The sequence below is a fragment of the Neltuma alba genome, unplaced genomic scaffold (assembly GCF_004799145.2).
Source record: "Neltuma alba isolate B1F8T4 unplaced genomic scaffold, ASM479914v2 tig00012442_pilon, whole genome shotgun sequence".
In the NCBI taxonomy this organism is placed as follows: domain Eukaryota; kingdom Viridiplantae; phylum Streptophyta; class Magnoliopsida; order Fabales; family Fabaceae; genus Neltuma; species Neltuma alba.
The window spans coordinates 12,611-18,915 of record NW_021636923.1 but is presented as its reverse complement, the minus strand read 5'-3'; positions in this window follow the sequence as shown (position 1 = coordinate 18,915).

The window sequence follows — 6,305 nt, the reverse complement described above, 5'->3', positions numbered from 1 at the left end:
TCTACAATTAAAAGAAATTTATGGAGTAGATAGAAGAATTTTCTAAGCTCCAGAAGGCCATCAAGAAAGCCGGAGAAACATGAGCCAAGTAAATTAGGAGGAAATTTAAGGACTAAGTTTTGATCTAATGGCTAGGATTTAATCTCCCTTCTCCTCTACCAAATTGTTGACACCTAGTACCTTCTAGAAGAATGATGTAAGGATGATGCAAGAAGGTAATACAATGATGATGTAAAAATCTACTTAAACTTTCAAGTTTGCCCTTACGTACTCTTTCTATTAACTTCCAAGGGCATTTTGGTTCGTTCAAGCCAAAGTTTTGGCTATAAATAGACCCTACCTCCTTCACATTTTTAGCCAAGATGAGGATTAGAGGGGAAAATCTTGCAATTTTGTCTCTTGAATTCCAACCAAGAGGAAGACACCTACCTTTGATCAACCAAGCTTGGATCTAAGGTTATTAGGTTGTTCTATTTTGTTTCTTGCTTGGTTTTCTTGGTTTGGATGGTTGGAAAATGTTGTTTCCCTAAGATGAGGTGCTGGCCGAAATGTATAGGGTTAGGGGAAGGAAGTTTTGGTGTTAAATCTAGTTGAAAGGCTTCAGTTATTGCTTGATTCAAATGGTTTTGTGATGATAATTGAAAGATTGTATGTTTTGGTAACCATTGATATTGTCCAACCACTTCAAGATCCATGCTCTAGGATGAAATTTTTATAGTTTTAATGCTTCCATTGTGTTTAAAATGAAAAATGCTATAGGGTAAACCTAAAGAACAAGAATTTGAAGCATTAGAATCAAAATTGAGATTTTTGGTTTTCAACCTCCCTTATTAGGCCAAAACAGATTGGAAGGAACAAGTTGAATTTTTATAAATCTAAGTAGATATTTGGATTCTTTGGGCAAAATTATATAGGATTAGCTTAATAAAATTTTTTTTACAAAGATAAAACATTAATCGAAAAATTAAGAGAAAAAAGGTTAAATTCAAGAAAGTTAGTCTTGAACTTTATGTAATCTCTTGGTCCTAATGAATTGTGTGATCAATATGGTTATGTTTAGGACCCTGAAACATCCAAGACTAAGAGGATACTTATTGATGTTGATCGAAAGCTATTCTAGTTGGGAAGTCAAGGGAATCAAAGGAAAAGCAAGAGGAAAACTTGAAGTACAAGGTAGTGAACTTACCCTTTTGTGCTTGATGTGGTATGCTTATGTGTTGGTTTGTATTTATTGATGCTTGAATGATGTTGTGACATGATGATTATTGTTGAAAATGCTGTTTTACTATGTTTCCATGACCACGCAGTTCTATACCAAGCATAAAGCATGATGGCATGTCACTAGTTAACTTAAGTTTATGAAAAACTACATACCATACATTAGCATCCCTCTTGTACATGTATGTGGTAATGTTTGTCACTGAGATTCTCCTTAATCTCACCCTTCCTTAACCAACCATTTAGGTCAATCAATGATGGGCAATAATGGCATGAGAAGCAAGGAGAAAAAAGTGGAGAATTATTGATGTTAATGAATGAGATTATATTCAATGTATAATTCTCCTATTTCGTATATTATGTTTATGAATGCTTTGATGCAATTTATGTGTAGAGAATGTTTATGGTATGAATGAAAGTGTATGAGTATGAATGAGAAAGAGTAAACCTAGGTTACGTATGCCAAAGAAATAAAATAAGAATTAAAGTAAAGAGTGGCTAAGGGATAAAACGTATGCCCTAGAGCAGTCAGTTTTGAGCTCCAGTTTGACCTACCAAATGAGCGAATTAAGCCATGATATTTGGCAGGCCTATAGTACACACCCCAAGCTTTAAAATGAAAGATAGATCACCTTAATTGGATGTGTACACAAGGAGATACGAATTTCCAAAGTTGAGGCATGGAGTCTAGAAGTTCCAGATTGTACCAAATGAATAGTAATCTTTATTGATTAAATTATATGAATTGGCCAAAGATAAGTCTAATTGAATATTTTTTCCTTAAAGAGCATTGAAAGAGCTTTCTGTAAAATTTTGGAATACCTCTGTTTGATTTTTCTAAAATTAGTTATAGTTTTTTTAAAGTTGCACTTATAATCTGGAAATTTTGCAGTAAACAGTAATTTCATAAAGTAGTGATCAAAGAACATCTGCTTAAATTCGTTCCAAGTGATCCCCGAGTCATCTATGCCGCTAATGCTCCTCCACCACCTCTTAGCTCGGTCCTTCAATAAGACTACCACTGCTTGTACCTTTTAGTAGGTATTATAGTCACAAGCCTTGAATATTGTCTCCATATCATCGATCCAAGCCTCGGATTTGTCATGATCCATATCCCCATCAAAAGTCTATGGGTGATGCCGCTCTATATCCTTCTATACACTCTTAAGATTCACAGTCTCCTCTTTTCCTTATCGCCTTTGCAAACTATTCTCTTCTCTGGTTCCTTCAATAGAATCCCTATGGGTGACAGAATTTCCCACAGACGGCTCAGGAAGCCCACTTTCTTCGAACTCTTCCACAGCTTTCTTGACTCTCAAATCTTCCTCCATCTTCCTTACTCTCTCATCTACCACCGTAACTACCACTTCCCTTAGCTGTTGTAGTAAGGTCTCTTGGTTAAATTGCAGAGAATTTGATGGTTGATTAGGCGGGTTTATGGATTCATCCCCACCTTGATCGGTTTACCGGAATCGCGTCCGTACCATCCTCCCCACCTAAGGATGGAACCCACAAAAAGAAACATAAAGTAAGGTCAAGCACAGACACAAAGTAATGAGATTACTATATATTGCCACTAAATGTAATGTAATGCAACCTAATTCACAGAATCTTTAGCTCTGATACCAAATTGTGACAATCGTTCTTTCAAAACCATTTTAGATTAAATCCAACAATTTATTTGAATGATTAACCATGATAGAAAAGAAGAAACCTTAAAATTTTAAAATCGCTATCATGGTTACAAGAAATAAACTTATATTACGAGTAACATCGATCGTTAACTTGGGCCTTGGACTTTCAAAGTCCAGAAATATCATTCAACCATTAGCCCAAACCAAACTTATACTTTCAAACATACGAAATGATAAATCATTTTAATACAAGTCATGGAGCCCATTAGTTAAAAGTCAACATTATCAAAAGAGCGTAATACGTAAAGTCTTACATATCTTTGGCCTTCCAACGACCCCCATATCATATAGTAGTAATTAAAAGTATTAATTTACAGTATTAGAGTATATGGGCCCTATGTGGCAATATATAACAAATCAGCACATATAACAAAAGTCGGGAGGTTATACAAATTATAACAGCACACTATGCCTCTGAAGCCTTCCCTAATGGGTCACCACCTGAACTATCACCTGAAGATAGTAAAAACCACGGGGTGAGACAAACACCTTAGTAACCAACTTTCCAACTTACCATACATACTAACACGTACTCGTGAGGTGTCAAGTTAGACAGTTATTAATTCTCAAAAACATAGATATATAATTTCAATCATCCAAACCCTCACTATGGGGGCTAACACACAAGCCACATAAGTCTATCCCTCATTATGGGGGATTAATCAGACATATAGGCCTATCCCTCACTCTGGGGGACGAATAAGAAGCCACAAAGGCTTATCCCTCACTATGGGGGACGAAGGAAGAAGCCAACCAATGTGCACCAATGGCAGCCTTACCACGTGGTAGGATAGGACTCAATCCAAAATCCAAATAACAACCAATCATTCACAATATAATAAAAATGTCTCAGTCTTTTCTCAGTATAATCCATAGGATATAAATCATATATTTTTTTCAAACTTCTCAATCACAATTCCAAAAATCTCACAAGACAAATTTTCATAACTCAAAAGATATAACTTATCTACTCGAATTCTAAATAACAAATATTATTCAAAAATAGCAAAATACTCACAAACAACATATTAGCACATATAACAAGTGAAAAGTGGTTACCTCTCGCCAAAGCAATACTAAGGATTACCATAAGGTCAATTTTTTGCTCAACCAATAATTAATTTACACAATTAATATAACCACACATTAATATAAGCTAATTAATTAATTACTTAAGCTTCTATATATTATTTAAATTTCTAATTTAATTGAATTTTTATTCTAAATTTCCGCAGCTCTCATAACCCAAAAATTAAGTATAACTTAAAATTTCCTGAAAGCCAAATTATTTATTTACAACCCCCAAATTATTTACCTTAATAAAAAGGACTTTCCAAAATTTCTAAATATAAAATTATTATGTTCTAAATTCTAAAAATCTCCATTTAAGTTTAAACCTCAAAATCAAACTATCAAAAATTTAATAATATTTCAAATATTTATAAATAAATAATCTAATCAAAACTTTAATGATATAACTATCATATATATTTTTTCATCAATAATAAACTTTTTAGCTAAAATAATTATTTTAAAACTTCCAGTCACCGATAAATAAAACTAAACTGATTAAAATCTTAATAATATGTTGAAAACCTCAAATAAATTATTCAACTTAATTTTAATCGATAAAATATGATATAAATCATATATCACATATTTTTCAACTAGAAAAATCCATTTAGGCACTAAAAACCAACAAATGGACAAATCTAAACCGATTAAAATTAACAACTCATTTACTTCTAAATTTCTATAGTCATCCTTTATCAAAACTCAATACTTATATCATATATAAGTCTCAAAATTTTCTCCAATTACTATAGTAATAATGTAAATAGGAAGCTTAAAATATACAAGAAATATTCATAAAGAAAGTTTGATAAAAAGAAGTAATTTTATGTACCTAAATGATCCCCAAAGCTTGTATTACCCTTCAAAATGCTAAACCTTCTATGCTCCTCTCTCGTTCTCTCTTTCTCTTATTCTTGTTCTCTCTCTTTCTCTCCCGCATACGACTCAGCTTCTACGTTCCCTCTCCCTTTTATTCTTCATTTCTCCAACCACCCTATCCCATTTTTTCTTTTGGCATTAAATCCTCCTCCCCCAAAGTCTTCCTTGATGCCAAATTTTTTCTAGGTCTTCCTCCTCCTTTCCACACACTACCCCTTTTTCCACCTTCAAATTTCAACTTTCCACCAAAAGTTGGTGGAAAGTTGACTCTATTATTTTTTTTAATTTTTTTAATTATTAGGATATTACAAGTGATCCCATGAAGAAGGTTCAATGGGTAAGAACAAGTTGTTTGTCAGTTCTGCTAGCACTGAAATAAAACAATGGTCCCTTCCTATGTCATGAGAAAGTGCTAGAATGCATTTTGGTGAGGTTGAGCGAAAGCTCTTAATGATTTCATAATCCTATGGGATGATGTGCTTATTGCAGGTACATTTAATGAAATTACCTCTATGAATGTGGAGTGGGGTCGCTCCTATGAGATCGTGGCGAAATCTCTAAAGCATTCGTTATGCACCATGCACTTGCATGGCCGTCTTAACACACAAAAATGTTGTTAACAGCAGAAATGTGGGGGTATAATCTGACTAATAATTTCTCTAGTATATGCCCAAGAGATGTGAGTTAATAGTCCATAGGACCACTGACATCTCTGTGTACTAAGTGTTATTGGTCTAGGTCTAGTTCATAGTCCAGAGGACTACTAGATACAATGGTTATATCCATGTATGTAACTCAGCTAAAGTTACTTCCTTTGACACATGTGGGGGATTGTTGTAAATATTGTGTGTGGGTGTGTTAAAGGAAGAGTCCCACATTGCTTGGGATTATGGGGATCCAAGTAATAAGAGGTCTTGGGCTGCTAAATGGGCCAAGAGGAGGAGTGGGCTCGTACGCACAATGGGCCACCTGAGACAAATCTGGCAATTTCTCCTCACCCCCTATGCATGAGTCAAATGCAATACTGGGCACTTTTTATGAAAAATATTTATCTAATTAATTCACCTCCTTAATCACCATTATACCTCTTCAATATTTGTAACTGACATCTTTAATAATACTAAATCCTCATTAAGTGAGTTAATGATATTGAAACCGAAACTTAATTGTGTTTAAGTGCCCAATGCTCCCTTGTGATCCACGGCCTATAAATGGGACATGAGACTAAAGTTCACCATGATCGAGCTTTAAGCTTTCGGGCAACTTTCCTCCCTCCTCTAGTGTTCTGCCTTGCTGAGTTCTTTTATCTTTCGCTGTTCTGCTCATCCTGTTCTTACAGGGAGAATCCGTTTAATCCTGGGGAGTGCCGCTTCTTACTTTGCCGGTAGTTGCAGAATAGCTCTTAAAGACAGTGTCTGTAAGACATTATGCGAATTTACC